Here is a 23,828-nt window from a genome sequence, read left to right as displayed (position 1 = left end):
TGGAGAGTGAACTCAGGTTCTCATGACTGTAGCAAGTACTTTATCTATTGAGCTTGTTAGCTCCCTTGTAGCTTTTTTTAGGTTTAAAAATGTTTTTTTACTATATTTTAATTTATTGTGTGTGTGTGTGTGTGTGTGTGTGTGTGTTCATGTATAGGTGTAGGTATGTAGGTGGGCATGTAGAGGTCAGGAGACCACTTGTTGAAGTAGATCTATCCTGTTGGTCTCAAAGATTCAACTAAGGTTGTGTCACTCTTGGCAGTAGCTTCTTCAGCTGAACTACCTTGCTGGGTTAAAAATGTCTTTTTCTTAGTGTAAAAATAATTTCATTCATTTATAACATTATACTTTGCATATAAATTCATTTGCCCATTGCCCTTTGCTCCACGCTTCCTATGGTGGCCTTTTCCTACTCTTCTGATTTCATGTCATTCATATATATATATATATATATGAATATATCATATATATGCACATATACACATGCACATATATGTATGATAATATGTATAATGTTACATTTAGATTCCTCATAGGATGGAAGATATATTATTTACCTCCCCCCCTTTCCCCTCTTTCTCCCCCACTCCTCACATCTCTTCTCATATAGTTTGCTTTTAAAGTAAATTTATTTCTGATTCAGAATGTTAGAGTAGATGTTCACTGTAAAAATCCCACAAGTTATGCGGGGTGTGGTGGTGCACGTGAAATCTCAGCACTTGGGAGGTGGATGCAAGAGGGCCAGTTAAGGCTGACTATCTACATAGTGACTTTAGAGCCTGCCTGGGCTGCAGGCGATTCTGTCAGAAAAAGCCTACAGTGGGGCTGGGGATTTAGCTCAGTGGTAGAGCGCTTACCTAGGAAGCGCAAGGCCCTGGGTTCGGTCCCCAGCTCCGGAAAAAAAAGAACCAAAAAAAAAAAAAAAAAAAAAAAAAAAAAAGCCTACAGCAAAACACTTCCCAAGCCCAAGCAACCAACCCACGGTCAAACCAGTTGAATCATCCCAGGAGAATACGTAAAAGTAGAGGTGGTCTATCCAGCTTGAATTTAACAGTTATTAACTCTTTCGTTATATGTTATCAATTGGAATACTTACAAGAAAAGCTTTCCATGTGAAATTTATATTCTCATGATGGAGAATATTCTGTAATCATATTCTATAATCATAGTTTACAGCAATTTTTTGTTAATTTATGTTACCTTAATTTTTTTTTTTAAATAGTGCTATGATGAACTGGTGTGGACATTTTCCTGCAGTTGTGCTGTTTTTTTAATCTTGTAAGTTTGCTTCTCAGGTCGTAGGGTATTTTTTGTTGTTATTGTTTTTGCTTTTCTGGTTATTGGATCAAGAACCTTGAACAATGCTTAGAGTCTATCCCTTGAAATAAAGGTGTTTTAAAATTTGGATATATTGAAGGTATCATGTTAATAGGATCGATGTCTTAATTTCCCATCAACATGTTAAAACCTATGTCCATACATTCACACTAGCAATTTACCAATTACAGCTTGTAACTCTGACATTAAAGTGGATTAGTTTTTCTATTCTCTTTTCAGCACCAAGACTTAACCTCTATAGTTTAACTGTGGAGGGGTAAACATGAGTTAAATAATAAAGCAGTGCTTTAGATCTCTGGAGATGAGGTTTTTTTTTTTTTTTTTTTTTTTGGTTGCTTGCACCATTAGTGCAAAAGTTTGAGCACTAATTTTTAATACCTTGGTGTTTAATTTGCAAACTATGTATTTGTATATGATATGGAAGACAAAAAACAGACAAGAATGAAAATTACAAATGAAGCCTAAATCTGTTTTTCTTTCACCCAGTGAGACATCTCTTGAGGTATATTGTATTCTGCTCTGGCTGTCAATGCTTAAGATTTCTAAGGTGGAAAAATTGTTTTTTTCTGTTTTTTTTTTTTTTTTTTTTTGAGACATGTGACTCACTAGGCTGGAAGAACGGCTATGAGGAGTAGTCTGGACTGGAACTCAGAGATCCACCTGCCTCTGCCTCTGCCTCTCTGCCTCTCTGCCTCTCTGCCTCTCTGCCTCTCTGCCTCTCTCTCTGCCTCTCTCTGCCTCTCTCTGCCTCTCTCTGCCTCTCTCTGCCTCTCTCTGCCTCTCTGCCTCTCTCTGCCTCTCTGCCTCTCTGCCTCTCTGCCTCTCTGCCTCTCTGCCTCTCTGCCTCTCTGCCTCTCTGCCTCTCTGTCTGCCTCTCTGCCTGCCTCTCTGCCTGCCTCTCTGCCTGCCTCTCTGCCTGCCTCTCTGCCTGCCTCTCTGCCTGCCTCTCTGCCTCTCTGCCTCTCTGCCTCTCTGCCTCTCTGCCTCTCTGCCTCTCTGCCTCTCTGCCTCTCTGCCTCTCTGCCTCTCTGCCTCTCTGCCTCTCTGCCTCTCTGCCTCTCTGCCTCTCTGCCTCTCTGCCTCTCTGCCTCTCTGCCTCTCTGCCTCTCTGCCTCTCTGCCTCTCTGCCTCTCTGCCTCTCTGCCTCTCTGCCTCTCTGCCTGCCTCTCCTGCCTCTCCTGCCTCTCTGCCTCTCTGCCTCTGATCGGGCATTTCTCCAGTTATGAGAGATCGAATGATTCTGTTTAGTTGGATTATAATTTTTATAAAGTGCCCCATGCTCTCGAGAGTCATTTGTAATAAGGATAAGGTACATCTCAGTCATCAACTTAATACTTTTTGTGATTGCTGACTAATTGAATTAGAAAAGACAAAAAGATAAGGAACAGTAGAGTCTACTTCTCCTCGAAAGAACTGAGACTACATAGAGCAGTCCACAGTTTGTGAAAGCAGCTCTCCTGTAAAGCATCCTTGTTCTTTTACCGAGTTTGGTTTTTGGAGACTGAGTAAAGAAGTGTGATTGCTGTTTGCTTTCCTTTGCTTGCAGAGTACCTGGTGACCTGTTTTGACTCTCCATTTGGAAGGGCCTGGTCTGTACCATTGTAAACATGCTTTACCGAGTTGTGATGACTGCTCCTCCTCCTTGTTTTTGGCCTGGGAACTGAGCCCAAGGTCTTATCCAGGTGAGCACTCTCCCACTGAGGCGTAGCCCCCAGCCTACTTGGTGCTCTTTATTTTGAGGCAGGATCTCACTAAGTTTCTCAGACTGGCTTCAGTCTTAGTCTGCAGCCCACACTGCCTTGGATCGCAGTTCTCCTGCTTATACCCCTTAAACACTAGTGTTAGAAGCACGTGCCTCCATTCCTGTTGGCTACTTTTAAGCTTCAGAAGTTGTTTTTGACTTGGTGTCCCTTTACCCATAAGTTAGGAAGTTAGGAAACATTTTCTTGAGTTAGAAAAAAATTGTCTCCCCTTCTTCTCCATCTTAGGGAACTTACTTCTTGTTTTGTATGGTCATTGTCAAAGAAAGACAATTAAAACCTCAGAGATTGTGAAAAGAGATTATAATTAAGCAGCTTGAATGGTTTTCTTTTTTTCAACTAAAAGGAATGAAATACTTAATGTTGAAGGTGGTTGCTTCGTAAGGTACCTTGGACACAGACCAGGTATCTTTTTTTTTTAATCTCGTGCAGTTGGCTATGGAAGGTTCTTTCTGCTGGGCAGTAGTGACACACACCTTTAATCCCAGTGCCCAGGAGGCAGAGACAGGCCTGAGTTCTGTGTTCTAGGCCCGTCCGATCTGCAGAACACGTTCCAGGACAGCCAGGGCTACACAGAGAAACTCACTCTCTCTCTTATTTTAAGAGAGAGAGAGAGAGAGAGAGAGAGAGAGAGAGAGAGAGAGAGAGAGAGAGATCCTTCTTGGGCGTCTTAGATGCCACAAGGATTTGAGACCACTGTTACTGGAGATGTTGTAACTTAGAGGATTTGACATTAGGTGCTATATAAATTTAAGTATTTACAGGCTGATTAAATTGTCAACTTTTTTGAGACATCTCATGGAACTTAGGCTAGACTTACACAGCCTGATCTTACCTCAGCCTCCTAGGTATTGGGATTATATCCATATATCATCATGCCTGACCAGCACATACTCACTTACTCACATGAACATAAATTAAATTGTTCTTTTGAAAACATCATTTATGATTTTATTTATTATTAGCATGTATTTCTATATACCAGAATACATGTGGAGGCCAGGATTTGGGAGTTGAACCCTGAGTTTCTTGGATCAAGCTCAGGTAGCCAGGATTGCATGGAAAGCACTTTTACCCACTGAACTATTTTACTAGTCCAGATTATTGTTTTATGTAATGTGTAGAGAAGGTATTTTTGTAAGGTCAGTAGTTGTAGATCAAACTTTCAGCTATCCCTTTACCTCTCAAAGTATGTTCAAGGGTTGAAAAAAATTAATCTCTTAAAAGTCCCTTTACTAAATATATAAGCAGTGTGCTTTGTCTTGTATAATGTTCTTAAACTCCTTTTCATAGTTTGTTGTGGGAGTGAAGGAAATGGAGTAAGGTTGATTCCCTTCACCTGCCTCATTTTCTTCATTCCTTTAAACATATATTCATAAAACACTAAAAAAAATGAATCTTTCAGAGAAACAGGATCTCTCCCTTGTTCTGTGTTACTTAAAATCTGGTTTGATAAACTAGTTAATATGCTTATACACAGAAGAACAGACTATGGGTAGAAGTGTTAGTAGTGATTAATAGCTGTCTGGTGAGATAATATGACTTTTTTTGTTTTATGTTCTTTTATAATTGACTAGTTTTCTCTAACAAGTATATTTCCTTATAGTTAGGAAAAAGAGTAGGTTTGAAAAATTAATTTAAAAACTGTTGTAGTTTTACCAGCACAGAATAGAGGAAAGTGGAGTTAAAGATAAGCTTCTCAAGCATAGTCCACAAATTGTTAGACTCCAGTCATTAAAATATTGGAACTTTCTTCTTCTGTCTGTACTGAGTCCTTTTAGGCTTTTGAAATGAAAGGCAGTGTCAGGGAGGAGGTGTTGGGTGGTAATCTGCCTAGAGCTATGGAAAGATTGGAAACAGTGATCCTGTACTGTACTCAGAAATGGCGAAGTGATAATCCCGTAGAAGCTAGCTAGTTAGCTCCTCATAGGACGTATACATCTGTTGATCAGCTGAATGGTGGGTAAGACAGCAATTTGAAGTTGATAGAATTTGAGCCTGCAAGAATAAATAGAAGTGTGCTAATTGAAAGGGAAAGGGAGTTTTGGTAAAGGACTGAACTGAGATCCTTATGTATTTAACAGTGAGGCTAGGATATATTCAGGAGCTTGGTTACAGAGAACTTGGACCGGGAGGAAAGGTAGCCTAGTATGGAAGATCTTGAATTTAAAAGAACATATTTAGGGGATAGAAAAAATGGAGCTAATACTTAATGCAGCTAAGTATTACTGCCTTTGCCTCATCATTGCTGGGGTCACAGAGATCCACCTGCCTCTGCCTCCTGAGTATGTCCCCCCACCACTGCCACCACAGCCACCGCCTCACCATTTATAGAATCTTAATGTGGAGCAGTTACCTAGACGAACAGTAGGAAGAGATTATAAAATAGAACTGTTTGGTTATTTATAGATTGGCTGTGAAACAGTGGTTTCCAACCTTCCTAATGCTGCGACCCTTTAACATAGTTCCTCATGTTATGGTAACCTCCAACCATAAAATTGTTTTGTCGTTCTTCACAACTGTAATTTCGTTAATGCTATGAATCATAATGTAAACATCTGCTATGTGACCTCTATGGTCTGGACTCACAGGTTGAGAACTACTACTGTAGAGCCTGTGAGATGGCTCAGCAGATAAAAGGGCTTGCTATTCAAGTCTGGTGACTTGAGTTTGATCCTTGGGACCTAGAATGGAAAGAAAGCTGACTCCTACCTAAAAAATTTCCAATGACCTTTACATGTAAACTGTGGCATGTATGAATCTGCATTCACATATGCCACACACATACAATATTAAATAAAGTAAAATGAGTTGGGGTTGGTGAGATGGCTTAGTGGGTGAAAACATTTACCACCTAGACTGACAGCCAGCGTTCAGTCTCTGTAGCTCACATTCCGGAAGGAGAGAGCTGACTTTGCATGTCGTCCTCCAACCTCCTCTCTAGCGTATGTGTGTGAAAGATTTTTCATTTTATTTGTTTATTTTAACATGAGTGAGTGTGTTCTCTGTATGTATGTCTGTGTACCACATGTGTACCTGGTGTCTTTAGAGGTCAGGAGAGGGTCTGGATTCTCTGCAGTTGGAGTTACAGACTCTGTGAGCTGCCGTGTAAGTGCTCAGAACCAAGAGTCTGGAAGAGCAGCAAGGCTCTTGACCACTGGGCCATCTCTCAGCCTCTTGAAGGATTTTACAAACACTCTTTGGACTTCTAGGTAAAGTATATAATGAAAAAAAGTTTCTTGTTCCCTCCCACACATTATCTTGTTCTGTTATTAGAAATAATTAAGATTCTATCACATCTATGGTTAAAATTATTCTTTACTAAGATATACTTTATATAATAGTGTAAAAAAGCTATTATGATCAAGGAAGAATAGTTTGTTTGATAATCTCAAGCATTTTTTTCCAGTCCTTTGTGTGGTTAATCTGGTCTCTGCTGTTTGTTTTCTCTTTGGCTTTGTCTATTTTAGAATTCTATGCATAGGTCACACCGCATGCAGTTTTTTTAAATTGTGAGCTGGTGTCTCACTATATGTTGTTCTGGCTGTCCTGAAACTTCCTATGTGTATTAGGCTGACCTTAAACTTGCAGTGATTCTATTCTGCCTTTGAAGGGCAGAGGTTACAGACTGGCATATTGTACTTGATGTAGTGTAATTTGATATTCATCCTGTTTTGGTTATCAGTAATCAGTTTTTATTACTTCAGAATAGTATTTTGTTGTATGAATATGCCACAGTTTATCCCTTAGCTTATTTATATTGTTTTCAGGTTTTGATAATTATAAAGATTCTAGAAAGCTACTTATGTATACACATGTACGTATGCTCATGTATTTATTGTTTTATGATGAAGAAAAAAGGTGCCTGCAGTTGAGGAGATGTCTTGGTTGGAAGAGTGCTTGGTAGAATGTATGCAAGCCTGAAGATGCGATTTTGCACCCTGTCGCCCACATAAAAACACAGGTGTGCTGCGTGTCTAATCCCAGTGCTGGGTAAGGCAAGGGACTTCACTGTCCAGCAAGCCTAGTGGAATCATGGGTTCTGGGTTCAGTCAGAGAGCCTGTCTCAGAAAATAAAGTGGAGAGTGACTGAGGAAGACCCTTGATCCTGATCTCTGCCCTCTACATTCATGTACACTCAAATACAATGTCTAGCTGACCCAGCTTTTTGTTTGTTTTAAAGTTTTATTTATTTTATTTATATGAGTACTTTTGTAGCTGTTTCAGACACACCAGAAGAGGGCATCAGATTAGTGGTTGTGAGCCACCATGTGGTTGCTGGGAATTGAACCCAGGTCCTCTGGAAGAGTAGTCAGTGCTGTTAACCGCTGAGCCACCTCTCCAGCCCCTGTTTGTTTATTTGCTTGTTTGTTTGTTTGTTTAAGACAGGGTTTCTCTGTGTAGCCTTGGCTGTCTTGGAATTCATCGTAGATCAGGCTGGCCTTGAATTCAAGATTCTCACCTGCCTCTGTTTCCTGTCCTGAGTGCTGGGATTAAAGCTGTGTACCACCACTGCCTGGCTCTGATCCAACATTTTGATGTGATGTGACATTAACTATAAGCGTATTGGCATACTCATAACTGCTCTGGGACATGTTCATGGACAAGGTTGAACATGCTGGGACACTAGACCTTTTGTAACTTTACTACAGAATCTGAAAAGGCTGGTAATTTTCATAGAATATTGTCAGTTGTTTAGCAAACTTCACTCCTAGAAAAACCCACTTAGAAAGTAAATGAGAATAACCTGTTTATATGAGTATTCTTAAACTGTTAACTGTAAATCAATTTTTTCCTTTTATTTAAAAAGTTTATTGGGGTTGCAGAGCTCTTGCAAAGGACTCAGATTTGATTCTCCACATCCATACAGTGCTGGCACTCAATCATCTGTAGCTCGTTCGAGGAGAGTCGGTCCTTTGGACTCCAAAAGCATCAGACACATTTGGAACACAGATATAAACACAGTCAAATACACATAAAATACTACTAAAATGTTTTAAAATTAACTATATTTTTATTGTGTTGTTCGTTTGAGTTCCTTTGTATGCCCCTGGAGGTCAGGGGACAACTGATGGGAGTAAGCGCAGTTTCACCCTGTGGACCGGTACTAGGCAGAGAACATTGTGCTTGGTAGTAGGCACCTTTATGCATTGAGCCAGCTTGTCAGCCTCAGAAATTTTTAAAATTAAAGAAGTTAATTCATGCATCCTTATTAATGGATACATAGGCTGTCTTAGTGTTAAAGTCATATTTTGTTTTTAGTGGCTCTTAAATTGTCAATAGGATGAATTTTTTAGTAGGATGGTTATCAAAGTCTGTCAGTAAAAATTTCCTGTGATTTTTAGGGCAACTTCCTTAACTTCTCTGTTTTCTTTTTAGAAATGGGAATTATGACACTCCTGTAAGGATTTAGCAAGTGTTTATTGTGGAAGCTAGCCAGTGGTAAAGGCTATGTTTTTGCTGTTTGTAGTGATGCTATTATCATTACAGTGATAATGATAACATCTTCTTTCAACTAGGGAACACTGAGCATTAGAGAAGAAAATGCAAGAATCAAAAATACTGAAAAGTGATAGATAATTTATTCCAGGAGGATAAATAGCAGAGGAAGATTTATGCAGGAGGATATATCGGTATAATAAAGGGAGATCCATTTTATTACAGTTTCAGCTGTGTCCATATTTCTTGACTATATAACTATGTTGAGGGTTGAACTCAGGATCTTGAGCATGCTAAGCAAGTGTTATATTTGTACGTTAGAGGGTTTATGAGTGGTGCTTGGGCCCTTTTTTGCATAAAGTAGTTTAAGATGTTCTTTTAAGTAACTTAATGTAAGCTGTTTAAATCTACTTCTTGATCTTATTACTTAAATTGAATTACATAATATATCCTAATTACATAATATATCCTAAAATGTCTAGAATTTATTTTTATTTTATATGTACAGCTTACTCATCTTAGATATTAAATCATCTTTTACATGTTTTTGGTGAAGAAGACTTTACTAAAACTGCATAAACTTTTATATATTATATATATATATATATAATTTTTTTGCTTTTTCAAGATGGGATTTCTCTTTGCAGTCCTTGCTGTCCTAGAACTATCTACATAGAGTAGGATGGCTTTGAACTCACAGACTCACATACCTGCTTCTGGTTGTGAGCCTAGCCTTTATCAGGCTGAGCCATCTCTCCAGCCCACATACCCGCTTCTGTTGTCTGAGTGCTGGAATTAAAATATGTGCCACCATGCAAGACCATGTTTTTCAAGACAGGATTTTTTGTGGAGCCCTGGCTGTCCTGGAATTGTTAGACCTGACTGGCTTTGAACTTACAGATTCACCTGCCTCATATGCCACCACTGCCTAGCAAGACTGTAGTCTGGTTGTTTGTTTGTTTGTTTGTTTGTTTGTTTTGGTGGTTGTTATTTTGAGACAGAGTTTCTTTGTGTAGTCCTTGCTGTCCTGGAACTCACTTTGTAGACCAGGCTGGCCTCAAACTCAGAGATCAAGGGGTGTACCATTGAGCCTGGCTCTTTTTTTTTTTTTTTTTTTTTTTTAACTTTCTCTAAGAATTATTGTTTTTTTCTTTCTTTTCTTTTCTTTTTTTTTTTTTTTTTTTGGTTCTTTTTTTTCGGAGCTGGGGACCGAACCCAGGGCCTTGCGCTTCCTAGGTAAGCGCTCTACCACTGAGCTAAATCCCCAGCCCCGTTTTTTCTTTCTTTTTTAAAAAAAGATTAATAGCATTCTCTTATAAAGTATGGGGACTAGACTTAAGTGATATTCTTGCCTCATATGAAAAAGTTAGACACATTCATACAAGGCAGTCTTGTAAAATTCTGCCCGATGTATCACTTATTTCTTTCTTTTAATTCAAACTTTTTATTTGTGTATGGGGGAAAGTTGATTGTTATTCAAACATTTGAGTGGCTTGCTTTGATGTGTATCTGTATCCCTTGCTTGATAAGTATTTTAGGGAGCCTTGAAATGTGTTGTTTTACCTGCTCTCCCTACTCTCCAAAAATATGTTTTCACGCTAAATCCAGCAGAAAGCATGCTGGCAATAGTGCAGAAGCTGACTCACTAAGGAGCAATGGTAGACACTGAAGGGAATGACCTATCCCAGGATTCTATTTCAAAGCTTAATGCTGTGATTACATCAGTAAAAAGCAGCCAAGAAATCAAGATGAGCTCTTCCTTGTACCTCCTGAGAGTAATGCTACACATAGGAAGGACCTTTCACAGTAGGCACTACTACCCCATTATATATAGATTAACATTTTTTTTTGCTAGCAATCTTACATAATTTTAGGATGAGCAATAAATTGAGAGTTCATTATGGTAGTGCCATTGTGGGACTGAATTGCCTTTTCCCTTTTTAGGGCTTGGACAGGAATAGCCTTATGGTGACTAAGGGTTAACTCAAGAAGCTCAATGCAGATCAGTTTTCTAGAGCTAAAGGAGTATACTTAGCTCAGAAGTAAGCACATGTATCATGTTCATGCAGACACGGTAGGCTCCGTCTCCTAATTAAACAGACTGGAGGAAACCAAAGCAAGACCAGGTCCTTTGCCTGTTCCTATGATACATTTTAGGAGTAAAAATGGTTGGAGAGTGAGCTTGCTAATACCGTGAATAGATAGTACTACGGATGACGGCGCGGACTGCAGAGATTGCAATTCCATCTTTAAGTTTGATTTTGTAGCCAGAATTGGTTTTTATGGACAACTAAACTTTTATAATCACGAAGAAAGTTTGTTTTTATTTCCAGTTGGAATTTTTCTGTTTAAAGGTGTCTTGGAGATGAGAAAACACACAAATATTTTTTCAGAGATAAGCTGGAGTATGCTTAGATTGACCCATTTTGATTGTGGTAGAACTTTTTACTTCTCAGTAAAATATGTTAATCCTGAAGAAAGTATTAAGCAAGATAGTAATTTGCTATAAATAAGATGGATTGTTTAGCTGTTTGACGTAGTTCAAGTATAGTGTTTAGGAATTAAAAAGTTAGTTTTCAACTGTTTTCTCCAGAGTATGCTTCTCAAAAGTTAAAATTACTTTGCTTTATTTAAGGAATATGTTTCATCTGTCCATCCATCTATCTTATCTATCTTTCTTTTTCTTCCTTCCTTCCTCCCTTCCTCACTTCTGCCCATCCTTCCATCTGTCCATCTGTCCATCCGTTCGTCTAATTTGCCACCACAGATTGCCATCTTTCCAGTTGTTTGGACCTGGTCATTACATTGAAAAAAAATTCTTAGTTTACTTTTATCTTTTTTTTTCCTTCCCTTCAGCCTTTCCTATATGTAGTGTTTTAACAACGGTGTTTAAAAAAGTAAGTGTGGCTACAGAGAAGATTCAGTGGTTGAGAGCGCCTGTCCTTGCAGAGGACCTGGGTTCAGATTCCCTAGCACCCACAAGGAAGCTTACAACCATCCATGCTCCAGTTCCGGGGAGCCAGTTCCTTCTTATCTCTGCAGGCACATAGTGCACATACATGCACTCAGCAAAACACTTACACACATAAATAAAATAAATCTCAAAAAACAAAGCAACAAACCCCGAACAATTCGTTCAGTTACAGCATGCAGGGTATTGAACCTAGCCCTCAGCTGACCTTTGTTTTTGAATTGGTTCTGCATGTACTGGTCCTACTTCATTTCTTACATGATTTAAACCTGCATCTTAAACATATTTATTGGTTAAGTTCATGACTTGAGAAGGTTAACTTCTCTGTTATCTTAATTTCCCTCTTTGTAAAGCAAGGGCAATATTGTCTGCCTTGTAGAATCTTAAGGTTGATTAATACATGATGAGGCACTTAAAAGAATGTACTGTATGTTGTGGCTGTTAGAAGCCAAGAATCGACTCATACATTTTCTACAATGCTTCATTTTATTGACTCTGAATTTTAGAATGTAAGAGAACTTTGTGTTAACAAATAATAAATTTTACCTTGTATTCAATTCATCATAAATGTCAATTTACTATTTATTAAAAATATCATATTTTGTTGCTCTAGATTAAGCTGAAAAGATAACATGTTGATAGAAAGTTTTTTCCTGTAACTTTTAGGTCGTTACATACTTTCGAGTGAGTGTAGTGTTGTGAAGTGGAATAAAGGCTGTGGCATGGGACGGAAGTACTGGAAAGATAGAGACTGTAGCAGGTAGCTAATTGCTTCAGGAGACCAGCAAGGAATTTGAGGTTGCCAGCCTCTAGTTAATACTCAGTTGCTGTGCATTTGTTCTGAAACAAAGTAATTTAAAACCTAGATATGCGGGGTAATTTTGGATTTCTTTCCAGTTTACAAATCCATATTCTTTGTTCTTCTTTAAAAGGGAGAACCATTTCTCTAGAGATAACTTAGAACCTTGAGTGCTTTATGAGTTTCAGTCATTGCTATGATGACTATGTGATCACCAATAGTATGAGTCTATACTTTTAAACCTAGACCATCAAATATATTGAAAGAGGAGATTACTAAATTATCATGTTGACTTTTATGAATCTTTCCCTTTTTCCCTGTAGTGGAACTTTTTCAGTGACTTTTGTGAGAGTGAGATTGTTTTCTACATTTAGTAGAATTATTGTTAATTCCTAGACTTTATCCTTAAACTAGATTTTTTTAAGCATATAGAAATTATAATAATGTATTAGTAAAAGGAATAGGGTATTTGCTGGAGTTCTAAATTTTTTGAGGTCTTTTACATTTAATTTATGATATCAAAATAAATCAACATGGGTTTGGAGAGATAGCTCAGTGGTTGTGTCCTTGTTGCTGTCACAGGGGACTTGTAGCACTTATGTGGCAGCTTACAACTATCTGTCACTCCAATTTGGCTCTCTTCTGGCCTCTGTGGGTACCAGGTATGCATCTGATACACACACATGTAGGCACAACACTTGAAAACAAAGTTTTTTTTTTTTAAAGCAAATTAGAAGAATAAGTCAAGTCAGTGTATATAATGGCCAAACTATTACATTATATATTCAGTAAGGATTTCACTCCTTTTTTTTTCCTTATTGGCTCAAGGGTAGACTAGAGCAGTTTTTTTTACTGGTTCATCCTGTGCTGATGGGTATAAGGCATTGCATGAAGGGTCAATATATAATAATATATTACCCATAATATATAATTAATTATATTACCCATTATCATATGACATATGTATAAGCATTAATATAAATACATATGGACACATAGACTACTGTATTGGTAACAGAAGCGATAAGAACAAGCTGTCAGTTTCCTTGTGGGCTTGTGAAGCTGGGACTGCCTCTAGCTGCGTGGTGCATCTCTCCTTTCGCTCTGTCAAAGGCGGACGATGTAGCTGCAGAGGGAGAGGATGACGCCAGGAAAGTAAAGAGTAGCATGAAATGAAGAAATGGATCTGGTGGCACTGAGCTTTTGAGGGCCTGCTCTCTTCAGTTCTTTCTATTTTGGTGCTTTACCTCAGTGTCCTGTGAGCCAGTAAATTCTGCTTTTGTTGACTTGCTTGACTTGTGTTTTCTTTCACATGTATCCACCTCACGGCGGACATGCCTGGATGTTAGACTTTTTGTAACTTTACTGTAGAATCTAAAAAGAATATTGTCAGTTATTTAGCCAACTTTACTCCTAGAAAAACCCACTTGGAATAAGAGAGAATATAAGTATTCCTGTTCTGTTAACTGTAAATCAAAATTTTTCATTTTGTTTGAAAATCTCATTAGAGGGTGCTAGAAGACACTCGAGCACCACTACAGTGAGTAAAATGTAATGGAGAGGTGGGAAAGAAAGAGAAAAACTGAGTGGTGCCTGTGCTAGAGAGAGCTGTGGACTTGAAACTGTGATGGTGGACAGGTGAGAGAGAGAGGGCTGAGGTCTACATGCTGTCATTCCCCAGTAGGGCCAGCAGGATGGTATACAACAGCTTATGCTGATGCAGACTCAGTCCCCCAACATGCTGCTGGGCTACAGGATCCCACTGGCCCTGGGCAATGACAGAGGCCTGAAATGAGGAACAGTTCACTTTCTTGATTGGACTTCCTTGAAGGACCACTGTGGTCTGCAATATCACCAGAAGATGTGTTGGTATCATTGGTCCATTCTGCTGGCCCAGACCGGGATGAAGCCTGAGATCCAGGTGGAGGTATGCAGTCTTGGTGATATCCTCAGGCTTGGCTGCCTCAGGAGCCATGCTGGTCTGAGTGGCCTGTCTAACCACCTGAGACCATGAGGAGACAGACTCCTGGTCCCAGCAGCCTTGAGGGTAATGAGTGGATCAGTGGTCCTGATACAGCCAAGGGCCATGTTGGTGTTGGTGGCCCCATGTGGTCAGAGCTACAGAGGCTACTGCTTGACTCTCCTTACCTTTTCTTTTTGAGGTAGAATCTGTCAGTACAGCTGTGCCTGGCCTTGAACTAGTGATTATTTGCCTCTGCCTCCTTAGTGCTAGAATTGCAGGACTGAACCACCTTGCTGGGTGGATAATTTTAATTCTTAATTGTTGGGATATTTTTTGTGGACTGTGTAAAGGTTGCCTTTGTATTGTTCAAGTTTTGATTTCAGTACCTGGCAGGCCAGGACTTTAGTATTGTTATTTTTATGAAGCATCACCTGTTTTGATACTTTGTAAACATTCTTTTCCATTTTCTGATTGGTTTAATAAAGAGCTGACTAGCCAATAGCTAGGCAGGAGAAGATAGGCGGGACTTCCTGGCAGAGATAAGAACTCTGGGAGATTCACCAGCTGGCCGCTGAGGAAGAAGCAAGAAGGAAACAGGTTCGGGAGTGTGAGGAGAGATAATGAGCTTAAGCTATAAGGCCTACATATTCATAAATATAAGTCTCTGTGTCATTATTCGGAAGCTGGTGTTTATGACAGTTCAGCAATACTTAATAGTGGTATAGATTGTAGACATAGATATGTAAGTTAGAAGTGATGTTTTGGAGCATGGTGGTGCACATCTTTAGTCCCGGCACTTGAGAGACAGACACAGGTGGATCCCTGAGTTTGAGGCCAGTGTGGTCTACAGAGTGAGTTCCAAGATAGCCAGAGCTGCACAGAGAAACCCTGTCTTGAAAAACCATGAAAAAAAAAAAAGTGTTGCTGTGACTTTCTCACCGATATATTTGGTGAAATGGTTTATAAACTGTTCAGTTTTATATATGCAGAACAAAGGTAGCCAAGAAAGGACAAAGAAAGTTACCTCTTGACAGGATTAATAAAATTATAGTTTCGAAACAGTAATATGTAATGAGACATGTTAATAAACATTCTGACTTAATTTATATTCACTCTTGACAAGTTTCTAGTCTTGATTTTAGTCTTGAGGAAATAGTTTTCTAGATTAAAATTAGGGGTTGGGGATTTAGCTCAGTGGTAGAGCGCTTGCCTAGGAAGCTCAAGGCCCTGGGTTTGGTTCCCAGCTCCGAAAAAAAGAACAACAACAAATTAATTCAGTAAATTTATACTTACAATGCAGTTAAGATATCTAACTTTATTAGGCGATTGGCTGAGGGCTGTATAGGCATTTTATTTTACTAGTGCTTTTGTTATAGAGTTAGGCAATTCACTGTAAGAATTTAATCAGATGGGGTTGGGGATTTAGCTCAGTGGCAGAGCGCTTGCTAGGCCCTGGGTTCGGTACCCAGCTCCGAAAAAAAAGAAAAGAAAAGAAAAAAAAGAATTTAATCAGATAAGTCCTGAATTCATTAGTTTTTCTTTAGTAGCTAAAAAGTTATTAGGTCATTTGTTGCATATTGTACTAATTGAAGTGATTTACTTTGGCTAATTAAGCCATCTATGGTTGGTTAGATAAATATTTTTTTTAGAGTTTCTCACTGTTTAAAAATATGTCCAACAAGAAATCCATGATTAAGACTTTAGGAATACTCTGTTTTATCAAACTCTAATTTCCTATTTGTTCCTCCTACTGGTACTGGTAATCAGTCTTCCACTTTCTATTTCTATGTATTTGACTTTCTTAAGTACTTCCATATATGTGGATACATACAATATTTCTCTTTTGGGAAGGGGAATACTCAATTTTTTTTCAAAGCAGTGTAAAGTTCATCATGTGGCATGTGTCTAAATTATCTTCCACTTAAATAGTGAATAATACTCCGTTGTATGTAAGTGTCGTGTTTATATATTTACATATTGATGGACAGTGGTGGTTTGCTTTTGTCTTAGGGGTGTTGTAGATAATGTTGCTATGCATATTGATGTACAAGTGTCTATTCAAGTTAACTTGTTCTGTTTCTTCTGAGTATATATCCAGAAGTGCGTTCGTTAAATCATGTTGTTATTTTGTGCTTAGGATTTATAAGAAATTTCGATACTATTATAATGGCCATATCTTTTTTTTTTTTTTCTTTTCTTTTTTTCAGAGCTGGGGACTGAACCCAGGGCCTTGCGCTTGCTAGGCAAGCGCTCTACCACTGAGCTAAATCCCCAACCCTGTAATGGCCATATCTTAAATCCCATGATTGACCCATATCCTAAACAACATGTAAGGAAGAAAAATTAAAAAAATAAAAAGCTTGGGTGGATGGATGGCTGGAGAGATGGCTCAGGGCTTAAGAGCACTGACTGCTTTTCCAGAGGCATTGAGTTCAATTCCCAGCAACCACATGGTGGCTCACAACCACTAATCTGATGCCCTCTTCTGGTGTGTGTAAAGAGAGAGACAGTGTACTCATCGATACATAAAATAAATCTTTTAAAACATAAAACAGAAAGCTCCTATTAACTAGACATGGTGGTACATATCTATAATCTTAGCATTTAGCAGCTGGAGACAGGGTGGTTAAGAGTTCAAGGTCAGTATTAGCTAAATAGTGTGTTCAAGACTGGCTTGACCATAGGTCAAAAGAAGTTAAAGATTAAATAGCAGTTCTAAGAAATAAAATAGTCTAATTGTGGTTTTGATTTTTATGTTTTTAATTACTAGTAATGTTGGGAGTCTTTTATTGTCCATTTTTTTAGACATCTTTTGGAACAGTGTATATGTTAAGTCTCTATTTGAGGTTCTGGCCTGGTTTAGTTTTTGCCTAGGACTGACTTCTGAATAATGAATACTGGCATCTCTCATATGCACAGTGGTCCTGTAGGACTGAGCCTTACTTGCACAACTTCATTTAACTAATTGCAGCAGTAAAGATAGGCCTTACCTCCATAATGACGTTGGTGGTCAGTGCATACCATTTGAAGCTTGAGGGGCTGTAAGGACCATAACAAAGTCATTTGCCCTCTTTATGATAGGTTTGCTTAGTTTTTTTATTTGTCGAGTTGTAAGATATTTTCTGATTATTAATCTCTTTGGTCAGGTCTGGGGTTTGCAGCTATTTCAACCACTCTAGAGGTTTCCTTTATACTGTGTTGATAGTGCTCTTTAGTGCACAAAAGGTTCTCATCTTGATGTGGCTGAGCAGGTTGGTTTTTCTTTTGGTGCCTGTGTCTTTGATAGCAAATGCAGTGTCATGAAGCTTTTCCTTTCTTCTTCTAAGAGTTTTAGAACTTAGTTTTTACTTCATTTTGACCTAGTTTTTATGTTTTATGTACACAAAATGACTAACTTTATTCTTTCACATGTGGGAATCCAAATTATCTAGTGCCATTCATTGGGGAAATTGTCCTTTCTCTCTTAATGGTTATAGTGTCCTTGCTGAAAATAGTTTTGCAACCCTGGGTAAAACTGGGAATGCCTTGAAAGCTACACATAGCACCTTCAAACCCTTGATATACACGTGTGTGTGTGTGTGTGTGTGTGTGTGTGCGCGCGCGCGCGTGCACACACATGACATCGTACACAGGACATCAGCATGATTTCAGGTCCCAGGATATATTGAGAGTTCATCATCTGTATTCAGAACAATATCCAGTTTAAAACTTAATTATTTATTTCTGGAATTTAATATTTAGTATGTTTGGATTATGGTTGATCTAGGGTAAATAAAAGCATAGAAACTGAGCTACAGATATATGGTTATCCCAAGGTGCTTGTTTTGTTCTATTGGTGTTGTTTGTATTCATTGTATGTCCATTTCTACAGTTTGATATGTGCTTTTTAAATTTTTATTTATTAGTTTTTTTTAATTTTTTTACTTTGTTACTTAACATTCTACTCACTGCCCCCCTCCCGGTCAACCCCTTCCACAATCCTTCCTCCATCCCCATTTTTAATTTTTTTTAAAGACAAGGCTTCACTATGTAGTTCTGGCTGGCTGTAACAGTGTAGGTTAGTATAGCTTGGGCTTAACAGAGATCCTCCTGCCTCTGTCTCTGGAGTTAAGAGGCATATGTCACCATGCCCCACTAGTTTTTGAATTTTAAAAAGTTCTTGTGTTTCATTTTCTCTAGATTTTGAATTATATATAATGGTCACTTTTAGTTTTCTAGCTAGTAGTAGTTACCAAAAGAGAAAGACTTGGGTATTGATGGACTTTTCCAAAGCATTGTGCAAGGTGGCAAATGCAGAAGGCACAATGACACTTGTGCAAAATGATACAAATGTTTCCTATGTGTTTTTTTTATCAGCTGCTTTGCATCAGTTCCTTCCAGAGCGTATTTTCAATGTGTGAACAATAGGGTCGTTGTAAAGAATTAAAACATAAGGCTAAAGCCCCTTTATCTTTATTCTTCCTTTTCTTCCTCCCTTTCTGTTCATCATTGACAGTCTCCTAGTATAGCTCAGGCTGGCCTGGAACTAACTGTGTTGCCCAGATGAGTCTCAAACTCAGCAGTCATCCTGTTTCTGGTTCCCAAGAGCTGAGATTACAGGTGTGAGGTAACATGCACATAGCTACTTTTACCTGTTTTCAATCCAGCTCTTTTTTTGTTGTCTCTCAATCCTTATATTGAGTTTCTATTTTTATTTTCTGCTAGTTCCTTCAGCCCTAATATACATGTACCCCTAACTAATATATAACTTTCGTTTTAAAACACATTGTCTATTTCTTTGATGTATCTCCTATTGGTGGATAATAGGCTATTTCTAGTGTCTGTTCTTCTTACTTGTTACACTGAAGCTGTGTTTTAGTACTTTAAATGTAATTTCAGTGAACATTGGCTTAAAACTTTGTTGAAGTGTTTAGAAAGTACTAATTATACTTGGTCATTGGGCTGGAGAGATGGCCCAGTGGTTAAGAGCACTTACAGAGGACTCAGGTATGATTCCTAGCACCCACACTAGGAGACAGACAGACAGACAGACAGACAGACAGACACACACACACACACACACATACACACGTAATAATTTTAAAGGTGGTTTTAAAAAATGTAGTAGCTACTTGGTCATATTATATTGATCCAACCATAATATGCTTCCAAGACAACTCTTCAATTTTACCATCACCAAAACTATACATGAGTTTTTTGTGTCCACCCCGCCCTCAAATGCCAGCACTAGTACTTAAAATTAACCAATAACATGCTTCTTTTTTCTTTTCGGAAACAGGCTCTTGCTTTGTAGCTTAAGCTGGTCTCCAACACATGATCCTCCTGCCTTGGACTCCTGAGTGCTGTGTGTACAGTTACTAGCCATATCTTTTTGTTTTCTTTTGTTCAAAAGTAGTTACCTTCATTGTTTTAATCTGCATTTTTCTTGTTATTTAGGTTGGTATTTTTATTTAAGTACTTAATATTTTGATACTATAATTACATCCTCGAAACCTTCCCATGTGTTTTACCCTTTCTTTCAAATTCATGGTCCCCTTTTCTTTAATTGATAACATATACATGTGTTATCAATATATATGTTGAATATAAGTAGAAGCTACTCAGTCTATATAATGGTACTTGTATGTGTAGTTTCAGGGTTAACCTTTTGGCATTGTCTAACCAGTTGGTGTGCTCTTGCCTGGGAAGACTATCTCTCCTGTTCTCATCATTCCTTGTTTGCTTGTAGTTCTTTGTTTAGGGTTGAGGCCTTGAAAGCGTTACCACTTTTGTGTTCTCAGACAGGTCATGTTCAGGTAGCTGGTGACACTTCATGGTGATAGCTTCTGGTATTTCTAGAACACAAAGTCTTAAAGCAAACGTCCTGTTCCTTTGTCTCCTATAACCTTTCTGCCCCATTTCCCACAAAGATCTCTAAGTCTTAGGTGCAGAAGCTGTGTTGTAGAAGTATCCATTAGAAGTGGGCTTCACAACTCCACATTTTGAACATTTGTGTTTTTCTGTAATGGTTAGATTCATCATTTTAACTGGTAGTCTTGTGTTAAAGGGGGGTTGATTTTTTTTTTTTTTGACTGAAATGTTTGTTTAGCATTGAGCAAATGTTTGGGTGATGGGAGTATCATGTGAAGGCTGCAGTAGCTAAGGGCCAGGGGACTCTGGGAGGCTCATTGCTTGGGTTCTATACAGATAACCTGATTTGAACCGGTGGAGGATTTGTAGTCAGCACATTGGAGGTGGAAGCAGGAGGATTACAAATTTGAGGTTAACTGGTTATACAGTAATACCCTCTGGAATCAAAATAAAGCAGAATTCAAAATAGCTTAACTTGTTTTTAAGTTAAACCAACATAAGTGTGTTTGCTTGTTTGTTTATGGTGATAGGATTTCCTTGTGTAGTCCTGGCTGGCCTGGAACTGGCTCTGTAGACCAGGCTGGTCTGGAACCCACAGAAATCCTGCCTGCCTATGCCTCTTCAATATTGATTAAAGTGTTTACCACCACCGCTCAGCTTTACTGAGTTTTTTAATATTTAATTTTCCAAGGCTTGAATTGTTTTTATTTAAAAATATTTTATTACATCTATGCACACGTGTGTACATGCATGAACAGTATACACATTGCTTAGCATCCTTGAGGAGGTTGGAGGACAAGTTGTAGGAGTCAGGTCCCTCTACCCTGTAGGTCTCAAGGATCACACTCAAGTTGTCTGTCTTAGAGGCAGGTACTTTCACCTGCCGAGCCATTTCACTAGCCCATATTTCTATAATTTTAAGGATTTTATTTTATTTTATGTTATGTGTCTGTGTCTCTGTGGGAGTATGTTCCGTAAGTGCCGGTGCCTGGAGACTTCAGATCCATCTAGTGCTGGAATTACAGGCAGCTCGTGCATCTGCTGATGTACTGTGGGGGGAAATGAACTCAGGTTATCTGCAAGAGCAAATGCTCTTAACTCTGAGTCATTTTTGTTCAGGCCCTCCATGTTTCTGTTTTTTAAAGGTAAATTTGTCTACATGAACATTTATTTAGTGCATTTTTGACAAATATATATTACCACCCAATGACAGTATCCTTTCTCATTTTTCTCTGCTACCCTAGCAAATGACTAATCTGACTGTTCTCGTTAGAGGCTAGTTTGGACTCTTATAATTTAATAGACATGTTCACACCCAGACCTTTTAATAGGACTTCTTAGCTTATGATTATTAAAAACATGAACAAAAGAGACTCTGTCTGAAACCCCCCCCAAAAAAAAACAAACAAAATAACTCAAATGAACTAAAAATGCTTAATTTTAAAAATGCTTCCTTAGAGTTGTGGCATACTTCTGAGTGGTGATTTGGCAAATTTACATCACTATTTAATAAGCAACAAACTTTTTTTGCATGTAAAATTCTGCAGTGGAAATACACAGCCAAGTTAGCAGAACTTGCATCTCTGAAATGAGATATAACACAGTGGAAGGAAGATAGTAATAGCTGATCTACCTCTCTCTGTTACCGTACTTACCTCCTAGTTGTTAGCCTTACAGCCCTGTTAATTGTTATATTGAAAAGAAAATTATACGAATTCTAGGTTTATAAATATAAAAATTAAAAAATAAACCCCAAAAGGCCACAGACCCAGGGCTAAGCCCTGCAGCCAAGACTAGCAGGCCATAAAGATAAAGGAGCACAGGAAACACTGTTCAGGCAGGACTGACAAGCCATAAAAAAAAGGAATGCAGGAACCAGCCTGAGTTAATGGGACTGATTCATGGGACGTCTGGCAGGAAGACATCCCCCCCCAGCTCACTCAGGGCCATCCTCCAGACCCTGATAAGCCCCTACTTGTGCTTTTCAGCCATTGTGTCCTACAGAGAGCATTCCAAGAAACCGGACAGCCCAAGCCTAACCAGAGGTGTTTCCAATACAAATGCTCCATCAGTTTTGACAAACGTTTAAAAATAATGAGGACCTGAAGACCCTACCCTTCTCCTGATTTAGTAGCTCTGTTCCAGGAACCAGGGGGCCATAAAACCTTCTGGCGTCCCCTTATCTCCTGGAGCCATAAAACAATCCTGTAACTTGTGGTGCATTCCCCTTTGACATCCCCCATCCCCTGGTGCTCACAGCCTCTGCCTTTAAATACTCTTTTTCCCAGCCTCTCGGGGTCGACACCTCTGTCTCCTGCGTGGGATATGTGTCGGCCCGGAGATCTCTGTAATAGGTCTCCGTAATAAACCTCGCCTTTGCTTATTACATCCAAAATGGTCTCTCTGTGTCTGGGGTCCGCGATTTCCCAAGACTTGAGTAAGGGTCTCTCTGCGTGGGATCTTTCATATTTATGGGGGCTCGTCCGGGATCTGCGCGACTACCCCAGACTCCGAAGACCCCTTGGAGGTGAGTTGGATGTTTGTCTGAGTGTTTCTGTGTGAGCGGCGCCGCAATTGTCAGTCTGTGTCTGTCTCTGTTTTGGTTCCGCCGTGTGTGTATATATGTGTGTCTTAGTACTGGTCAGTGTTAAGAGGGCAGATGGGTATTCCTGCCCTGTGGTAAGAGGGCAGATGGGTATTCCTGCCTTGTGCTGAGAGGGTGGATGTGTATTCCTGCCCTGTGGTAAGAGGGTGGATGTGTATTCCTGCCCTGTAGGAGAGTGGATGTGTATCCCCACTCAGTGCAGCTGCCTTTGTGGTCCGTGAGGACCCCCTGGCTGCGGAAGGGGGGACGCCCCGGGCCCGCAAGGCTGCAGCCCCTGGAAGACGTTCCACGGGCGGAGAACAGTCGGGAGAGCCCGGCTATGGACAGTCAGGAGGACCTGACTCTGGTTTTCTGGAACAAAGGAGATGGAATGCTCCTTTTACCTAGGCGGGAGTGGACGAGGAATCCCACTCCGTCAGAGGTCGAGTTCGGCTGCCTATTTAAATATAGGCACGGACAAGTGTGCTTAGTCGTTAGGACAAGAGGACACTCTGGAATCCTGTTGGGAGGTGGAATCAGATGGTCCATCTCATCCCAAAAGCAGCTAAGGTTAAGCTGCAGTTTGGGCCACGTACTGAAGGTACCAGGCATCTGTGAAAGTTGGTTATAAGATGCTTTGTCTTGATATTGTTTGTCTGGCTTGTTTTCTGTGGTATTGTCGAGTGTCTTTTTGGCTTTTGTTTCGTTTTTGAATTTTGGACTGACGACTGTGTTTGAATTTTGGACTGACGACTGTGTTTGAATTTTGGACTGACGACTGTGTTTGAATCTTGGACTGACGACTGTGTTTGAAATCATGAAACTGTTTGCTTTGTTCGTCAAAGAGTTTTACTTGGTCCTCTTGGTGCTTAAGTTAAAAGTTAAAAATAATTTGCTTGAGAGAAATTGTTTTCTGCCAGGGAGTTTTGTCTTTCTCTCTTGAGCCTCCTCCCCAAGGAGAGAGACCCCTCCCTTTACTCCCTTTGACCAACCTAGCTGCTGTTAACAGTTGTGTAAACAGACATTAACAAAAGCCTTGAGGAAGAAACCGCTCATAAATAAAAAAGTTCCCCAGATTAGGCCTCCGGTATGAAACAAGTATAGTGAGTAAAAAACTTAATTTT

The 23,828-nt window shown here is 39.2% G+C and overlaps 1 protein-coding gene across 27 annotated transcripts in view; it reads left to right on the top strand.

Moving 5' to 3' along the window:
- Positions 1–23,828, top strand: part of Mtmr3 (myotubularin related protein 3) — a 120,509-nt gene that overhangs the window by 6,996 nt on the left and 89,685 nt on the right. For 11 of the 27 annotated variants that reach the window (XM_063273211.1, XM_039092046.2, XM_006251302.5 and 8 more), the window contains one exon: positions 2,885–3,020. The exons of 14 other annotated variants lie outside the window; for them this stretch is intronic. The gene's annotated coding sequence lies outside the window, so the exon portion shown is untranslated. Of the gene's footprint in view, positions 1–1,222; positions 1,279–2,884; positions 3,021–23,828 lie in introns of all 27 variants that reach the window. 2 more of the 27 variants (XM_006251304.5, XM_063273208.1) reach the window with 1 other exon arrangement.

This window comes from Rattus norvegicus, chromosome 14 (genome assembly GCF_036323735.1).
Source record: "Rattus norvegicus strain BN/NHsdMcwi chromosome 14, GRCr8, whole genome shotgun sequence".
In the NCBI taxonomy this organism is placed as follows: Eukaryota; Metazoa; Chordata; class Mammalia; order Rodentia; family Muridae; genus Rattus; species Rattus norvegicus.
The sequence above is the reverse complement of the archived record's forward strand: the minus strand, read 5'-3'. Positions and strand labels throughout refer to the sequence as shown.